This window comes from Rhinolophus sinicus, linkage group LG01 (assembly GCF_036562045.2).
Source record: "Rhinolophus sinicus isolate RSC01 linkage group LG01, ASM3656204v1, whole genome shotgun sequence".
NCBI lineage: Eukaryota > Metazoa > Chordata > Mammalia > Chiroptera > Rhinolophidae > Rhinolophus > Rhinolophus sinicus.
Window position 1 is genome coordinate 107,797,627 of NC_133751.1, and position 18,099 is coordinate 107,815,725.

The 18,099-nt window shown below is 52.3% G+C and overlaps 1 long non-coding RNA gene across 2 annotated transcripts; it reads left to right on the plus strand.

The window, feature by feature from the left end:
* The first annotated feature begins 12,801 nt into the window (after positions 1-12,801).
* On the plus strand, positions 12,802-15,016 carry LOC141567165 (uncharacterized). 2 transcript variants are annotated; one of them, XR_012489597.1, is made up of 3 exons: positions 12,802-13,081; positions 13,357-13,580; positions 13,802-15,016. It is a non-coding gene; the product is annotated as an uncharacterized LOC141567165 (long non-coding RNA). The 2 variants fall into 2 exon arrangements; XR_012489604.1 differs by having other exon boundaries at positions 12,815-13,081; positions 13,357-13,483; positions 13,802-15,011.
* The last annotated feature ends 3,083 nt before the right edge of the window (positions 15,017-18,099 follow it).

The following is an 18,099-nucleotide window of genomic DNA, read 5'->3' on the forward strand; positions in this document are numbered from 1 at the left end:
TATTCTTCCATATTTCTGGATTGAATGAATGTCTTTGGCACCCAGGCAATGACAGGCGTGGGGTGGAGTGAGCCCCTCTGAAGCAGATGGGGGGCCCCCAGTCCCAGGCTCAGGCAGGAATTACCATCACAAACCCAGTGATGAGCTCACCCACTCACCTCTCTCCAACAATACACAATCAGCCCATAAATCCCTAGGGCATGCTGGGAGCCACGCTGACATTTGAATATGAAAGGGTGAGAAACAAAACAGTGTTCTGGGGGTTGGGGACAGAGAAAGAGGGTGTCTGCACAGCCAGGCTGGGTGCAGGCAACACACCACCAGGGAAGGCATCCACATACATGCACGTATTCAGAAAGCACACACACATGCATGCCACACGTACGCACTCAATTCTGTGTTGCCTCCATAGCTGCACAGTAGCAGCAATAAGATGATAATCATGGACATACACTGCATAGAGCTTGGATGACACTCAAGCCACAGCCCCCGATGTTCAATAAATTTTTTTAAAGATTTTTTTATATCTCAAATTCATTTTTTGAGTCCTACTCTGACAGAGATTGAACATCGGTTAATTTGGGTATGCCCGCCCTTCCCGGAGCCCTGGAGACATGAACCCTTCGATCCTGTCTTTGGGGGCACCTCTCCAACCCGCCTCCAGGCCTGCTGCAGGCCAGCATCTCTCCTGGTCCCCTGCCTTTCCTCACTCTGCCAGCAGGGGACTCCATCAGCCACCGCTCCTATGGGTGGCAGACCAAGGCCATCTGTTATCAGAGCCCACCTGAGAGCTAGGAGAGTCTCCACCCTACTCTGGAACCTGGGAAACCTCCCTCAGTGTTGGGAGAGCCTGCTGGGGACTCTGGGCTCCCAGTGCAGTATACAGCAGAACAGTACAGTGGGAAGAATCCGAGAGCCCCAAAGTCACACTGCCCCTGCCATCACTAGCTGTGTGCCCTAGGGCAGCACACACAGCCTCTCTGTGCCTCGGTTCTCTCATCTGTGAAATGAAATAATAAGAGTACTTGCCTGATAGGTTGGCACTAGGATTCCAGAAGATAATGTGTGCAGAGCCATTAGAACAGTACTTGGCATACAGTAAACTCTCACAACCTTTTTATAGGCCCCCCATGAGACCTTTCATTCCCAGTGGGCCTAGGCTTTTGGAGCTCAAAACCCAGAATGATACTAGCTCACTGAATTAGGCGCAGGGAGGAAACGGCAGGAAAGGGCCAAGGGGTAGCACAAGCCATTTGAAAAAAAGAACTCTGGTTACCATGTGGAAATAGCGTTGCTCCAGAGGCAGGCCCAGCTCCATGCAAACTCTACAAGCCTGAGATTCCTCAAGACTCCCAACAGCTCTGTGAGGTCAGTGCTGTCCATCATTACCTCCACTTTAAAGATGGGGAAACTGAGGCCCAGACAGGTGGCGCACCTGGCCCCAGGTCCAGAGCTAGGAAAAGCCGGAGCTGGAAATCAGAACCACCCCTTAACTTCTAATTCCCATTTTTAAAACAAGGAAAGTGAAGGCCAGTGAGCTGAAGCAACATGCCCAAGGTCACACAACTGGACATGGCCCACAAACAGTGCCTGTCCCCAGCATCGCAGCACGTAGGATTGAGGGATTCCTTGTCCATGAGGGCTTGTATGCCCAGGAATCTCAGACAGCCACACATTTCTCTTTCACTGATGGAGAAGCAGTTTTAGAGGCCTCCATTATTCACCCCCAATTTCTGCAGGATTATCCTGGCGCAAAGGACATCAGAAGGCAGAGTCAGGACTGACAGCTGGGGAATGAGGAGATTGGCTGGATAGCCACAGAGGGAAATCAGAGTTCCTGATGATGAGAGATTTCTCCCAGTCAGGGAGTCCAGAGAAACAGAAAGGGTACCAGTAAGGGAGTGAGTATCCCATCAGGGGAGGTGTGCAAGTCAGGTTGGAAGAATACATGGTGGGGCTGCTGCTGAGGGGATTCAGGGACTTCTTCATAAAGGCACACAGCAGAATCTCCAACAAGGCCTCATGATCAGGTTGGCCAGACTGAGCCTGAAGCCAACCAGCATACTGAAATGAACATTTGTGGTTCTCAGAGGGCCTTCCATACCTCAGAAAACTCTGCTGCATGTCATCTTGGGACACTACATGGGAGATATCACCCCAGAGGTACTGCATGGCTTTCAACATCCAGACAGCAAGGCAGGGACAACAGACTGTACAAAAGTCCCCACACTTCCCTCTTCCTGTTAGTAAGAGTCCTCTAAAGGTTACCTGGAAACATGGCCACCATGCCATCTCCCTGGAGACTGAATCTCCCAGCCTCTCTTGCAGCATTAGATTGCAGTATAGGTCTGTGGGTATTAAATTGGTCCTGGTCAATGGAAGGTCAGCCAAAGAGATGTGTCTACTTCTCGTGGTACCCATGAAAGGATTGGGCATGCCTTCTCATTGACTGTGCAAAGGTGACCTTGAACTTGGAAATGGACTTCTTGAGGATGCCAGAGTCCCCTCCCAGGCCTGGAACACCTTATTGGACCATAAAGTGAGAGAAGTAAAGAATCTATTTCCAACCCTCCCAGTGTCTTCCATCTCTGTCCTGTTTCAGCCACTATGTTTTGGGGTTTCTTTATCCCAGCAACTAAGCCTACACCCTATGTGATATTACTGATGACTGAACAGGGATCCCAGTGGACCACAAGCTCTAGAAGTCCAGGAAGAAACTCTCTTTCCATCTCAGGACTCTTTCCAGCTCTGGAACAGGCATGCCAAAGGCACACAGAGGTACTTGTGGAAGGACTGTGGGAGAGAAGGGAGACCTCTTCTCATCCCCATACATACATATCCAAATGCCATTTTTCCTCTCCTCTTAAGGCAACTCTGTCCAATCTTTCATGTTCCAGAGTGAACTGAAAATTTGTTCATGCTGCTTTCTTGCCCTTCTTAGTAAGTGGCACCTCTAGCCACCAAGGGGTGCAAGCCAGAATCCTAGAAGATCACTTGTGCTCCTTCATCTCCTCTCACCCTCCCCATATCACTGCCAAGTCTTCCTGATTTTACTTCTCCCCAAATTTCTCCCCAAGCCATGACTTCTCAAAGCTGAGTGCCCAGTCCTGGCTACCATCCTCTCTTTCAGGGCTCATTCGTCTCCCTACCTTCACTCTCCCCTCCTGCAGTCTCTTCTCCATTCAGCAGTAAGAGCGATCTTTTAAAACTATCATCACAATGCATCCCCCCTGCTCTCAAACTTCCTATGGCTCCCATTTCACTGGGGAAATCCTATCTGCCTCCTTAGCCCTCCCACCTCCCTAGAAGTTGCACTTGTATGTCAATTTGTGCATGTGATGTCTGCTCTCCTCAGAGGCTGTTGGCTCTGGGAGGACCTCATGGGGCCTGGTACACAGTAGGGCCTCAGCAAATATTTGGGGAAGGCTAGCAGAAGAAGCGACACACCAGTGGTTGGATCATTTAATGCAAGCATGCAAGAGACGACAGCTGTGCTCTGCAGCAAGGTGGAGCAGGTGGGCGGCTCGGGGTGGGCACTGGCTCCGACGGGGGGTGCATAGCAGCCAGGGCTCAAACCCAGAATTAAAACTCAGCGTATGCCTTGACTGTCACCGCCCGTCACCCTCCTGTGGTTCCCAGCTCCGCTCCTCCATCATCTGAGAAATGGGAGGGTTCAACAATGCTGTGTCCGCCTCCAGTGCCCCCTGCGGCCCTCAGTGTGGAGGTTGGGCAAGTCTGTGGGGCTGTGGGGGCCTGGGGGTGGGCAGGTAGGTGAGGGGAAAAGCATCCTTTCGTGGTCTCGAGGGTGTGGCAGCAGCACAAGCAGCAGGTGGGCATTCAAGGTGTGCCCACTTGGACTCCATCTTCCTAGGAAATTTCTCCACCCAGTGGTATGTACGAGTCACTTCTACCCCAGGTCCAGGGGCTGAAACGCAGCCACTAAGTACAGGCCAACCTGAGAGGTGCACCTATCCGTGTGCCCAAGAAGAATGGAAGCACGTCTGAGTTCAGCACTAGGGTCTCGAGGTGCCCACAGGAGCCTCTGTCCACACTCCCTCGGCCTGGATACCAGCATTCTGCCTGGAACAAACCTACGCATCCTCCAGAATTTGGGTCCAGGTCACCTTCATGACACTTCCCTCCCCTCGGGTAGAAATGGCAAGTGCCTGCCCCAGAGTCTGTGCAGGCTTCCTCCCAACACGCCTCACTAAGGAGGCCACTTGTCCCCTGTGTTGTTTCCCAGAGCCCCCAGCATCGCCATATGCTCAGCCTAGCACAGCAGAGAAGCTGGCACGGGGGACCCACTGGTAAGTGTCTGGCAAGAAGTGAATGTCAGCAAGGACCTGGCTCCCTAAAGCAGGTGTCACACTTCTTACCAGCTTGGACGGTGTATCAGACACTGCTGTCCCCTGCCTCACATGCTCTGGGCCACGTCTTCAGTCCAATGGTGGCTGGGACAACCAGCTCTGCATAGGGGGTGGACACTCCTCAGGGGGTGGACGGCAGGATTAAGTCTCAGTTGCGCCCACCAGCGATTGGCTCAATAGAGCCCCCTGGCTTCCCCCTCCCCTGCATTACCCCAGTCCTCCCCTCCTAGTCCCAGGGGTCACACCCTAAACTAAACCTCCAGGTCCTAAGCCCTTGCCTCACGCTCTGCTTTTGGAGGAAAACCAGGCAAAGTGACCAAGTGACTTTCTTTAGATTGGAAGGCCATCAGCCCCCAGAAAACTGTCCTATGCAAAGGGAACCCCACTCCCAAGCCATGTGTCACTACTGGAAGAGACAGTCATTCCTCGGGTAGCCCCGTGCCAGTCCAATCCCGCTGGCACCAGCCACGTGGGCTCCAAATGCCCTTTGCACCCTAAGCTCCCTACTTTGGTGACTGTGGACCTGACCCTCAACCTGGCATTTAAGACTCCATAAACGGGCTCCTGTCTGCCCACCCCCTTACTTCTTCATTCCCTGCTCAGTGTTCCCACTGACACCCACATGACAATATCCACTGTTTGGGGGTGAGTTGTGTTCCCCAAAATTCAAATGTTAATGTTTAACCCCCAGATCTCTAATGTGACTGTTTTTGGAGACGGGGTCTTTGAAGAGGTGATTAGGTTAAAATGGGGTCAAACGGGTAGGCCCTGATCCAGTCTGACTGGGGTCCTTATAAGAAGAGATGAGGACTCGGAGGGAAGACCGTGTGAAGACACAGGGAGAAGACGTCTGTCTACACGCCAAAGACCGAGGCCTCAAAGTAACCAACCCTGCAGACACCTGCATCTCAGTCTTCCAGCCTCTGAAACTGCGAGGAAATGTCTGTTGTTTAGACCGCCCAGTTTGTGGTCCTTTGTTACGCAGCCCTAGCCAACTAATACCACTCACCCCCACACCCACACCCACACACACACACACACAGCTTTGTCCCCATCCTGGAGTGCCTCCAGAGCTTCCCACATCCTGCCTTTCCCCTGGCATTCACATGCCACCATCGCTAGTGGACCTCTTACCTGGCAGAGCAAGTGACTTCCCCTTTCTTCATTTGTAGGACAGCACAACCACACGTCACGCACAGGACAATGTGGAACAACATAACACGGTTCCTAATGGTGCTAATAAAGGTGGGTGTTCACAGAAACAAAGAACTCTGTCCCAACAGCTCTGCCCGCAGCACGTTCTGGCTGGCTCTGAGCAGGGCTCTGCCTTTCCTGGGCTCTCCCCTCCCCCCACTGAACCCCGCTTTGTGTCTGGGCCCTCAGATCCACCATCAGGGACTGGGGATCAGCGATGGGGCCCCAGAGTCCACCCTTCTCTGGGCTCAGTGGCCTCAGCCCCTCCACCAACATATAGCACAATTTTGAGACCCTTTTATTCAGCCAAGTCATGGACTAGAAACAATGCATTCACTGTGTCAGCTGGCCCCTGTTTTGGAAGAATCCAGAAAAATTACTGGATATGCAAATGACATGCAAATGAGCACTTCTAAGCAGAAGCTGTTCCCTTTGGCATGCTTTCAGGGCCAGGTCTAGTGAGTCGATAAAAATGCCCGTGAATGGCACAGCAATGGTTGGCATGGAAACAGGGCTTCTAAGGGGCTTGAGGAGACTCAAAGTGGCCCAGAATCAACTATGTTAAACATCCCCACCCTGCAATCTTGTTCACACTCGAAGTGGGCACTTCAGCTGGAGAGAGCATTATCTTGGCCACTGGAGATAAGCTGCAGACTGTGAGTTCTGAGCAGAGATTCAAGAGATTTGCCTCAAATGGATTTCTCTCCCAAAATGAACTTTCAAATCACACAGCCCTGAATTTGAATCTTGGCTCCCAAATGCCCACCTGTGAGGCTTTGGGCAGGGGGCCAGATGCCTGTGAGATCCGTCATGAGGATTCCTGGGGCAGGAGGGTCCGCACCACCCATCCTAGTGCGGGGCCCGGCCTGAGGGGGCTGCCCGAGGCCCAGAGCCAGGCCCCGCTCCAGTCAACGCTCAGCCAGCGTCCTGCCCTCCTTGCTTCCTCCACCATTCGTACATCTCGTGGGCTACTTTTATTCAAGTTCCAGGTGAAATAAAACAAGTTAAAGCAGAGCATGAAATTTGAGGAGGATTCCACCTTAAGGGGGAAAAAAAATCCATCTCTGCAATAACAAATAGTTGGAGCTGGTGCATTACTCAGGTGAAATTGTTACCCCTCGAGACAAGTCTCAACTCTTCAGCGTTATGAAAACTCTGAAGGTTGCTTCGCTACTGAAAATTTATGGCCCCCAAATCATTCCTAAACGACAGCACACATTCCCAGCCGAGGCTTTCCCTCTGATGAAGCAGCTCCTCTCTCGGTGTCAGCTGAGGGGGCTGCTGTGCCGCGCGGCTGCATTTGGGGTGCAGGTCCCTCCTGTCTGCCTGACGTGTCTGCTCTGTGGGGCCCACAGGAGGCCCTGCACACGGGGAATGATCGGGGGGTGGGGGGGGTGGCGTTTTGTCTTTGTGGTGTCTGCACTGTGGCAGCACCAAAAGACAGCTCGGGAGGGTCCCCTCCCGCTGCCCCCCAACAGGCTACACAAACAAGTCTCAATTCAAGCTCGCCGAACAGGGGTGGAGGCAAGTGCCCCTATTCCCCTCTTCTACAAAAACACCTTTGAGGATGAGAAACCAGAGCATGCCTACACGATAAGGACATTTCCAAGCTTCTAGGTGCTTCATCCCTAAGTGTCCAGGATGAGGAAACAGAGGCTCAATGGGTGCGAGGAAGTCTGCCAGGAGCCACCGGGTGGAGCCGGGCTCTGAGCCCAAGTCACAAAGCCCCGGCTCATTTCACCTGAGCAAGTCTTCAGGAATCGCTTGACATCCAGGGGGGACCAGGAGGGCAGGTGGGGATTTGAGTTAAAAGACCCAAAGCCAACCTGCAAAGAATGGCACCGCCCTGCTCATGGGCCCTAACGTAATGCTTTGGAGAAGAGTATTTTTATCAACCCCAAAATGGGGGGCATTAAGTGCATCCTTTTACGTAACAACTGGCTTCAGAGAGAGACAAGTGTCCCCTTGCCAAAGGACTCCCTGGCTCCCCACTGCCAGGTTGGCCTGAGTGTCTCAGGCCACTTCCTCAGCCCTCTGGGGCCCCCAGTCCGCCCCCAGCCCCCCCAGACTAGCTGCAGAATGACCAAGTCCTCTCCCGCGTTCCCACACTTCCCTCCCCCTGATCTTTGGACCCTCCTGTCCAAACCCCCCTCTGTTCCCGGACTCCTTGCGAGCCCTCTCAGTGCCTGGCCCATCCTCAGGGGCCTCTTTGTGGCCCCTAAGCTCCCTGGCCTCACTCCCCCACATTAACCCACGTACATCCTCACAACTACCCTGTCAGGAGACTTCAAGGGAAGAACAGCCCACAGAAATGGAGCTAGAAAGGTTAAGTGACTTTCCCAAGATCACACAGCTGGGAAGTGTCAGGACCAGGCCTTAACCTCCTCTGGCTTCACAGGCCTCGCCAGCCCCATGGCACATGCCTCCCTCTGATGTTAGCTGGTCCTGGTATTTCAGCTCTGAGGGCAAGGCCCTGAGCTCTCCTCCTACTGCCCGCACCATGCTTAGCTGCAGTCAGCCATGACTGCACAGACAAAATGCTGAGAAGGCCTGTGCTGAGCCTCTCTGGGTGCCACATGCTCAGAGAGGCTAAGTGACTTGCCGAAGGTCACACAGCATGTGAAAAACAAGGCAGGGATTTCAAAGCAAGTTCAATCAGACAAGTTAGGTGTCTCCATGGCCAGGCAGAGCACATCAATGAGGGCACTGGCTGAAGGGGTTTGGGGACTAGAGGACATGTCCTCCACCTAACAGGGAATGGCTCCCAACTCCAGCCAGCAGTTAGCTGCTGGGAGCACCAGCATGACCAAAGTTTCTGATTCTTTAAGGAAAGGTGGAAACCCAGATTTTTATGGGAAACCTCCTATTTTTTAACACTGACCAACACCTGCCCTGAATGTTTTAAACAACTCGGGGAACAACAAGGAAAACACATCTGAAGGTCTGACTCAAGCACTAAGGCCCCTGCTGTGCAGCTTGGAGTTATTTTCAAATGAGTGTAAGAGCACGGGTATACAACCCTTTCCTACAGATGGGGAAACTGAGGCCCAGCGATGGGAAGGGCAGCCTGCAGTTACACAGGGTACAGTGGCAGAGCCCCAGCCAGCTAACCCTTCAGTGACAGGAATGAAAAACTCAACAAGCAAACACTGGCCGACTCTTAACCCCAGGTGCACAAGCCATGGGCAGTTCTGGGGAGAGACCAGGGACCGGGGCCAGCGGTCTCTCTGTGGTTAGGAGGCAGACCTAATGTCTCTGGGCCTCAGTTTACCCACTTGCCAAAGAGGGAAAGAAAAAAACCAAACAAGAATGCTTCCTTCGCTCTGTCTTTGTGAAGATGATAAAGGAGTGATGGATTCGTTTTTTCTAAAGTTCCTAAAATTATAAGAAATGACAAGTCCCCTCTCCATCGTGAATAGAGCTTACAGGACTGAGAAGTTAGAACAGCCCTGGATGTCACAGCCCTCGGCACTGGAAACAAGGGCAAGAGCTCAATCTTTCACTGTCCACTCAGGGGCCAGGCAGCCGGGACTACATTTTACAGACCAGGGAGCTGAGGCTTGGCAAGGCTCAGGGAGTGGCTGGCAGACACAGAACCAGGAATTTCTCAGACCAGGAACTTCTCCGGCTGGTGGGGACAGGCCCTGGGCGCAGCGGGCTGTTACCACTGCCTGGGCATCCGTCAGGCCTTCACTCACTGCTCCCTTTGAAGTTCAAAGAATGGGCCTCGCCCCTCCAAAGCAGGCAGTAAATCAGAAAGGAGAAAGGAAACTGTCCACCCAGATGAGTTATGGCAGCCGTGGCGAGACAGCCCTCACCCTCTGGGACTGCTGGCCCCAACCTTACCTGTCCCTCTGGCCTCCCTCCTGCCCCTTTCCGGCCCCAGCTGGCCCCTCCATCACCCCTGAGCTTGGGTCCTGCCCCAGCCCCTCAATCCCAACACCGTATACCTTCTCCATCAAGGAGGAGTGTAGCCCGTGCTTGGACACCTCCTGTGATGGGAGCACACGGCCAGCTCTGACCTGGACTCCGCTCTCCCTCTCGCGGGCCTGCGGTTGGCTGCCCAGTGGGTCTCCCACTTTGTTCCTGGGCTGGCCTGCACTCTGGGTCATAGGCCTACTCCTCCCTGACCCCAAGACGGCCCTGCAGAGGTGAGGGATGACACAGCCTCCTTGGGTGACTCTCATTGTCTCAGAGCTCCCTGGGGAAGTCACAGGGGACCCACGGGTTTGCAGGTGTGAACTTGGGGACGAGACTGAACATCAGGAGTGATTTCACTCAGAGCTGTGCACTGGTGGGCAGATGACTGGGTCAGGACAGGGGAGTGTGCAGGTTGGATGTATGACATGTGTAATCCTAGGGCGGCCATCAGTCAGAACACGGACGTGACAGAGTGTCTGTGCAGCACTGCATGTGCATGCGTGTGAATGTGGGTCACTGGTTGGGTGTGTATGAGTGTGTAACTGGGTAGTGTGTGCACTGGGGGCCAGCAGGGAAAGAGGATAAGTACAAAGTGTGTCAAGGGGAGAAAACATAGGTGTGGGAGATTGTGAGCTTCTGGCATACGTGTGAGAATGTGACTGTGAGAGTATGTGTATGTGTGTGAGTGTGAGTATTGTGTGTGATAGAGAGAGGTTAGGAGCCTCTGAGACGGCAGGGGGACTGTGTGCCCCAGCCCTGGGGGACGGCCCTGGGCCTGATGACATCATTGGGCAGGAACAGTGACTGAGGTCATCTCCTGGGTGTGGGTCCCAGAAGAAGGTCACTCAGGAGAGGCGAACTCTGGGCAGCAGGGAGGATGCATCCTCCTCAGTGAGACTTAGCTCAGTCCAGGGACTACCAGGGCCTCTAGGAGAGAGAAGGGGCCTGGCTCCTGATACCCCAGGGTCCCAGGGTCCCAAGATGGGGCAGGGGAGGCAGTTACGGCTCTGACTCTGAGCCCGAGTGCATGCCCTGGCCAGCCCTGCAGTGGGTTTTCACACCCTCCTACACAGCTGCAGTGCGGCCTTGCTGCCCCGCTGCTGCAGTCTGGGTCAGTGAGTACTTCCCCACTGCGGGGCTGGACACAGCTGGCCAGCCAAGGGGACAGTGTGGGTGACGCTGTGCTCCCTCAGCTGCGAGTCAACCAGGGATCCCAGACGATTCCTGGAAGCCATCCTGACTGCCCACCCTCTCAGCCAAGCACTCTTGGTTCTCTCTGCTCCATCTCGCTGCAATCCCTTGCTCTTGGTTGCCATGGCAACCATCCAGGTCCAAGCCACCACTGCCTCCTGCCTGCATTGCACAGCAGTCTCCTTTCTGATCTCCTGCCCGTCTTGCCCCACTAGCACACTCCCATAGACACATGCACAAGAGTGCCCAGCAGGCCCTCTACAGGGCACATGCACACACCCCTCCCCAAGCCAGCCCTGTTCTGGCCTTAATCAGGCCAGACTCTGTCCATCCTCAACCAGCCCCAGGCTGTGGGGAGGGGAGGTAGAAGACCATGCTATGTGGCCTCAGCCTGCAGAAGGCCCAGCCCCTAGAGTCCAGGAGGAGCCAGCCGTCCCAGAAGCACACAGGCCACCAGACGTGGCATTGCGTGCTAAGGTCCCCACAGCCCATCCTTCCTCCTCCCACAGGGAGATGTGGATTCAGTCTGGATGTGCTGGGTCTGGGATGTTCGTGACACATCCCAGTGAGAATAAGAAAAAGCCTCAGATGTGGTGGTCCAGAGCTCAGCAGAGAGGTCTGGACAACAGGCAGTGTCCGAGGGTCACCAGGGTGTGAGAGAATCCATCACTAGCTCCCTGGTGGCCACCCAAATCTGTGTGTCCCTCTCACTGTGCCTGTTCCCAGAAGACTGAAAGCTTTCTGGTTTTGTTTCAAATAAGAGGTTGAGATTTACCTGATCTGTGGACATAAAGTAGGTGTCTGCAGTGCTGCATACAGTAGGTACTCAGTAAGAAGAATGTCACTTAAAATACAGAGACAGAATGTCTGAGCACAAAAGCCGGTGGGGTCACTTAGGCTATAACTGCAAAAGTCAGAGAGGTCAGCATCTGCCATAAATGAGGGGAGTGGGTGCAGGGGGCCTGTGGGGAGACAGGGAGCCCTGCGCCAGGTGCAGGGCATGTTGCCCTGAGCCAGCTGACCTATGGCCCTCTAGGATTATGGACCCAAGGTGCCGGATCTTCCTGGTTTTCAGACAGGCCAGAAAGCCAGAGCAGTGTTTGACACTTCCCAATGTTTAAAATGTGCTCAATGTTTTCACATGCACAGCCTCTCATTTAGTCTCAGGCACTCTTTCTACTGAAAGTAAATTGAGGCTCCAGAAAACTTAGGGAACCGACTCTGCACAGCACAGGAGCAGAAGGCCAGGGAGCTCCCCACCTGCATGCATGGCCCGGGTTCCAGCACGTGGGTACAGCCAGACTGGTGAGAGCAGTGGGTGCTGTTGGTGCCAAGCCCAGATTCCCCTTGCAGGGCAGGGCACCCATCCCTCAGGATACTGTGAGGGTGCCAGCTAAGAGCTTATAGCCACTCCTTGACTGAAAAAGTGCCTTTGAGTACCTGGAAATAAATACCAGGAACACTTATGCCTCTACCCCCAGGAGCAATGATTGACTGTTACAAGGTCCAGTCCCCTTGCCCCAAGGTGGTGGCTCCACAGTGCCCTTCACTCTCCGGATTTACTGAGGGAGCATTTGGGAAAAACCTGGAAGGGAGGGAGAGAGGGCAGCATGGGGTCAGGCTGAGGAAGTCTTCTCCTGAAACCACATCCTCACTTGTTTTCTTCCCCTGCAGCCCTCTCTCCCTCCCTTCCAGGTTTTTCCCAAATGCTCCCTCAGTAAATCACAGGTACCCAATCCCTGCCTCAGGCTCTGGTTTTAGCAAGCAGCCTAAGCAGTGAGGGCGGCAGCAGGGGAGCTGGGTGGAGGCAAGGATAAAGGGATCCTTTGGGGACCCTTTGGCCACGACTGGACCGCAGAGGTCTGAGCATATCTGAAGGCACCAGGGAGGCAGGGGTATGCAGAGAAGAGAGAGAGTCCTTCACTCTTGCTGGTAGGTGTCACAGGACACCGAGTCAAAGGACTTCAGTGTCAACTTGGAGAAAAATCAGGGGACAGTCACCATCACCATCTTCCCTACAAAATTCCACAGCCGGTCAACAAAATGAATCAAGGGCCTGCTGCATGCCAGGCCCACCTCTGGGTGCCGAGCACAGCAGGGCACACACACACTGGAAGGTACAGCCCCTTCAGCCTAACCCAACTGCCTTCCTCCCTTCCTCCCTCCCACTTCCCTCTCCTCCCTCCCTCTCTCCCTCTTTACTTCCCTCCCTCCCTTCCCTTTCCTTCTTCCTCTCCTTCCCTCCTTCCTTCTTTCCATCTGTCCTTTCTTTCCAGATCATCTTTCAGCCCCTACATCTTTCCAGATCTTGTTTCAGTAGGTTGATACACACAGAACAACTAAAAGTTCTTGGGACCTTGAGAGAAAAAGAGAAGACAAACAGCTCTGGAACAGCCTGGACGAGAGAGGTATGACATCAGACTGTAAGTAGAGGAAGACTTCAGAAAGAAGGCCTCAAAGCTGTGCCCGGAGGCAGGAGGGGCAACAGGTGGAGGAGGATCTGCACGTGGGTGAGGGGAGGGCTGTCATTTTCACTTGCAGCATCCAGGCTGTCTCCTAATGCCCCCAGATGTCTTGCAGAACCTCTCTCTCCTTGCCCATTCTGGGGGCCCTCTTGGCGAAAGAGGTTGCGCACCTCCCACCATGGAAGTGTAAGGCCTTAGCTTTCCCCTCTCTGCCCTAGGACCGCCGCAGACCAACACGGAGCTGAGCTGAGCTGGTCAGACGCTTCAGTATAAGACTGGGTCTCAGAGAGCCACCCACAGTCTGAAGAAGTTTGAGGAAGGAGAACTTGGGAGGCAAGAAGTGAGGCAAGTGACACATGGTCTCACCCAGTTCTCCAGGGAGCCCTCCAGATGCCCCTTTTCTTATTAGACACTGGTTTTGGATTTTTCAGAAATGTATAATGTAAGTACCATTTCTGTACCTTGCTTATGTGTTTCAACATCATATGTATCCATGTTGGCATTTGTAGCTCAAGTTCCTTCATTTTTAATAGCTATGTGATTATTCCAAAATGTGAATGCATCAGAACTGTCCAACTAAGCCATGGATTCAACAGCAAGAACACAAGCTTATGTTTTAAGCAACTGAGGTGTTTTTTTTTTATTTGTTTGTTTGTTTTGCAGGGATGTCAGATTTCACACCAGAAAGGATGCTTTTGCAAGTAACAGAAAACCGAACTTTCTAACTAGTCTCAACTATATAGGGAATTGATTAGATCATGTAACAGAAAATTCCAAAGTTTTCAAGAATTCCAAAAATGCACAATGACTTCAGGCATGGTTTAATCAAGGCTCCAGGTTTGTTTCTCTGTGACTCTTTCTTCCTACAGTTCTTTGGATGTTGGCTTTGCCCTGAGGATAACTTGTCTCCATGCACTAGTTGGCTTAGGCAGTCTTTATGGATCCACCAGTGTGATAGAAGCGGTGGGAATGTGCCTACTGGCTCGGGCCAATGCCGTTCACGCTGGAGCTAAGATGGAGACAGGCACCTCCCACACCTCATGACCACCGCTTAGGGGGAGGAGGGACAAAATGGATGCTGAGGAGGCCCTAATAAAGACTGTGGCAAGGGCCTGGCCCTATGATAGCACATTGCATAAGGTGCCACCTCCTCTATCACTAGCATGTCCCTGTCTAGGCCTCAGTTTCCCTTCCAGTAAGATGCAGGGCTGCCGGGATGGTGTCTGTCGACCTCCACCCCCCTTCAGCTCCCAGAGCCCAGGTCTCAATGGATCAGCCTGAGTCTTAGATGGAAGGCTGGAGCCCACCACCTGCCACTTGTGGGGGGAAGTAGACTCCACGGGCAAATGCTTCTTGGCAGAACAAATTGCTAGAGCATTGTTTCTCATTCTTCTTAGGGTGAATAATTTCCAGGAGTTTATTGGGGCAAGTGAATGATTTCCTCACTCTGCCAAGTCCTTTCCAACACTATAATTGCATTTTTAGTGACAAATTCTTAACAATAACCCCCCCCCCCCAGCCAGGACCAGGATGTGGCAAACTCCACTTCACACATTGGAGGCCATCCATCTGTCCACTGCCAGTCCACCTCCTGTCAGCAGACATCAGAGGAAGTCTGCTGGAGGGTTCTGGGAAATATTTCCTGTCTGACAAGAGACAAGCATATGAGCAGAAAATCCCTTTGTACCCCACTCTCCTGCTTCCCGCTCCAGCTGTACAGTCCCTGGTGCTGTGGCAGCCATTTGGGAAGGGAAAGTGAGCACGCTGAGGAGGCCACGTGGGAGGATGGGGAGAACTGGGTCCCTCCTGTGTTTGCTGAGCTCCGGAACACGCACTGCCCACTCACCTGCAGATTTTTGTAAAGTAAAAATAAATGTCCTTGATGTATGGGTTTCTTGCAACCAAAAGCATCCTGAGTGATTCTCATTCAAGACTGAGTCAGAGTTCTCCAGGTCAGCAAGATGCACATGTACATTCCAAGCAGAGAGAACAGTGGGGGGAGGGCGAAGGGGGGCAGAGATGTGCGAGAGGACGCCCCATTCTGAGAATGGGAAAACAGCACGTGGGGCTGTGGCTGAAAGGAGAGTTGGGCAAGGGCCAGCACGTGGTGCCATGTGGTGGAGTCCGGCCTCCCGCCCGCACGTTGGTCAGTGGGGTGAGGGAACGTTGGAGCATTTTAGGGAGCGGTTTTGAGTTACACGGTGAGCTATGGGTGGGAAACAGGTTGGTGGGGAAAGACTGAAGGCAAGAAAGCCAGGAAGCAGAGTGTGCAAGCTGAGAAATGGAGAAGTGACAGGGAGGTGAGAGGTTTGAGAGGAGGGGTCGGGGAGGAATAGACAGGTCTTGGTGACTGAAGGACTGAGGTGACGCGGGGAGGAGTTGCTGAGGACAGGGCGCTGGGGACAGCAACACCTGACATACGGAGGGAAGAAAGAGGGAACAGACTGAGATCACAGAAAAGGCAGACAGGATTCCCAGAAGGGACAGGCAACAGCCACACCAACAATCCTGACTTCAGAGTACCTCCCACCTCCCACCTCCCCATCACCTCGCACCCAAGCCCACACCAGCCCCCTCTCAGCTGCTTTATTGTGGCAACCTCCTGCGGGCTTCCGCCCTCGCTCCCTGCGGTCCATTCTCTCCACAGCCGCCAGAGGGCGCCTGATAAAACCTAAGCCAGGTCACAGCCCTCTTGGCTCCACACCCAGTCATGGCTCTCATCTCCCTTGGAGGAAGGAAGAGCCAACATTCTCATAGCCAACTTTGATGCCCTAAAGACTCCCCACCCCACCTCTCCAACCTCATCTTCGATTACTATCTCCCTACTGTGTTTCAGCCACTCTGGCCTCCTTGCTATTATTTGAACAAGCCAAGCATTTTTCCACTTCCTAGACTTTGCACTTGCTGTGCCCACTGCCTGGAACATGCGTCCCCAAGATCTTTGCAAGGCGTATCCCCTCACCTTTCTCAGCTAGTTCTTGCCTGGCTCCCTTATATAATACTGCTCTGGTGCACAGCACCCTCCATCCACCCTACCCTGACTTACCATTCTCCATAGCCTGTATATGCAGTGCACTATATGTGCATATACTATAAATACTGGTGTGTTTATCAGCTTGAATAACCTTCATGGGGACAGGATTTGTGTCTGTCCTGGTCACTGTTATATCCCCAATGCTCAGGTGTGTCTGGCCTATAGCAAGTGGTCAGTGAAAATGTATAGAATGAATGAATGAGGACCAAGTGTGATAAAGACTGCAAATGGTCCTCTCTGCGTTTGGCAGTGAATCCAGAATGTGAACGGCGAGGAAGTGGAGGTGGTAGTTATAGACAACTGACTTAGGAAGCTTGGCCATGAAGGGAGAACAGAAACGGGATGGGGCAAGGAAGTGAAGAAGGGCTTTCTTTTTCAGATGCATGTAGTTTAAGCAAGTTCAGATGCTGATGGAAGGAACAAGTAGACGGAGAGGCTTTCAAGACACAGGAGAAGGGGGAACCAACAGAGGCTGGGCAGAGGAGGCGGGCCGGACAGGGACACAGAGCCTTGGACAGCCATGCCTGCAGAGCATTTGCAGGAGGGAATAGGGAGGGGTATAGGAGGTGGTCCCTTTTGTTAACATACCTCTGACAGTGGTACCTGCAATGGGCAAAGCATATAAAGGGTGCACAATAACAAAACTGACTTCAAATTAATTTGCTTTATCCAAAGAGGGTTTGAGGGTCTGCTTATGTTCCACAGAAGCAAGAGAGTTAAGAACATTTGACAAATATTTATCAGAGGACTACTCTAGGCCAGGCCCTGGGTCCAGGCACTGGGTAAAACTCTGCTTGTGATGTAGCCACAACTAAATACCGGGAAAAACTGAGCCCCTTTTTTCAACACTTCCTCTTTAAGGATAATGAGAATCATGTCAATATTGGGGTTTCCTCCTTTACTTGGCTACTAGGAAGCTCAAAGCCAAATTTGAAGGTCAGCTTTTTAAAACTAGAGTTTTATGGGCCACTTAGCTACATTCTTACTTTCTTCCCAGATTTGATCACTAGTTAGATTTTTATTTTGCCTTGCCCTGAAGGTTTTGTTTGTCATTACATTTGTTTGTGTGGTTGCATTTCAAAGAAAATTAAAATAACAGTGGCTTTAAAATATGATAGTGGTCTGTTTCTATCTCTTATAACTGGAAGCCAGGAAGTATACAGACCAGACCCAGGCAACTACAGCACACTGTGCTCAGGGACCTGGGCCCCACCTCACCCCTGCTCTACCTGCCTTCAGGTACGCCCCTGTCCTAGTGCTTACAAGGTAGCCTCCAAGTGCCAGCATCACATCCACATCCCGGGCAGAAGGTAAGAGAATTGCTAGAGGACAAGCAACAAAATGAATTTCCCAGAAGCTCCTCCCAGCAACTTCTGCTTAGAAAACATTGGCTAGGACGGTATCCCATGATCACTCCTAGCTGCAAGGGAAGCTGAGCAATGAAGTTTTTTACCAAGGCACATGCTGCTCTGGACAAAACTGGAATCCTACCACTGAGAAAAGGGTAGATCAATATTCATTAGGTAAATAGCAGTACCTAACATGGTTATCTATATTTTTCTCTTTTGTCCTTTATAAAATAAAACAACTTACAAATGTTGGGATGGAGTACAAAAGCCCAACAGTTCCCAGAGTAGCTATAAGCTCTGTGTGTGTCTTGTCTGTGATTTTGTCTTCACTTCCTTGGAAAGGAACCAAGTACATTTTCAGGGAGGTGAATGTCATTATCCTCATTTTATGGAGGAGGAAACAGCTTTTCTTCAGACTTCAAAGAACATCATACCACAGAGTCGTTGAGCTTAAGATTATTATTCTACAGAGAAGGAGACGTGGCCCAGAGGCTTTAAGTGACTTGCCCAAGATCACACACCAAATTCATGGCAAAGACTAGAGCCCAGATCTTTGAAGATATATTTCAGATTGAATC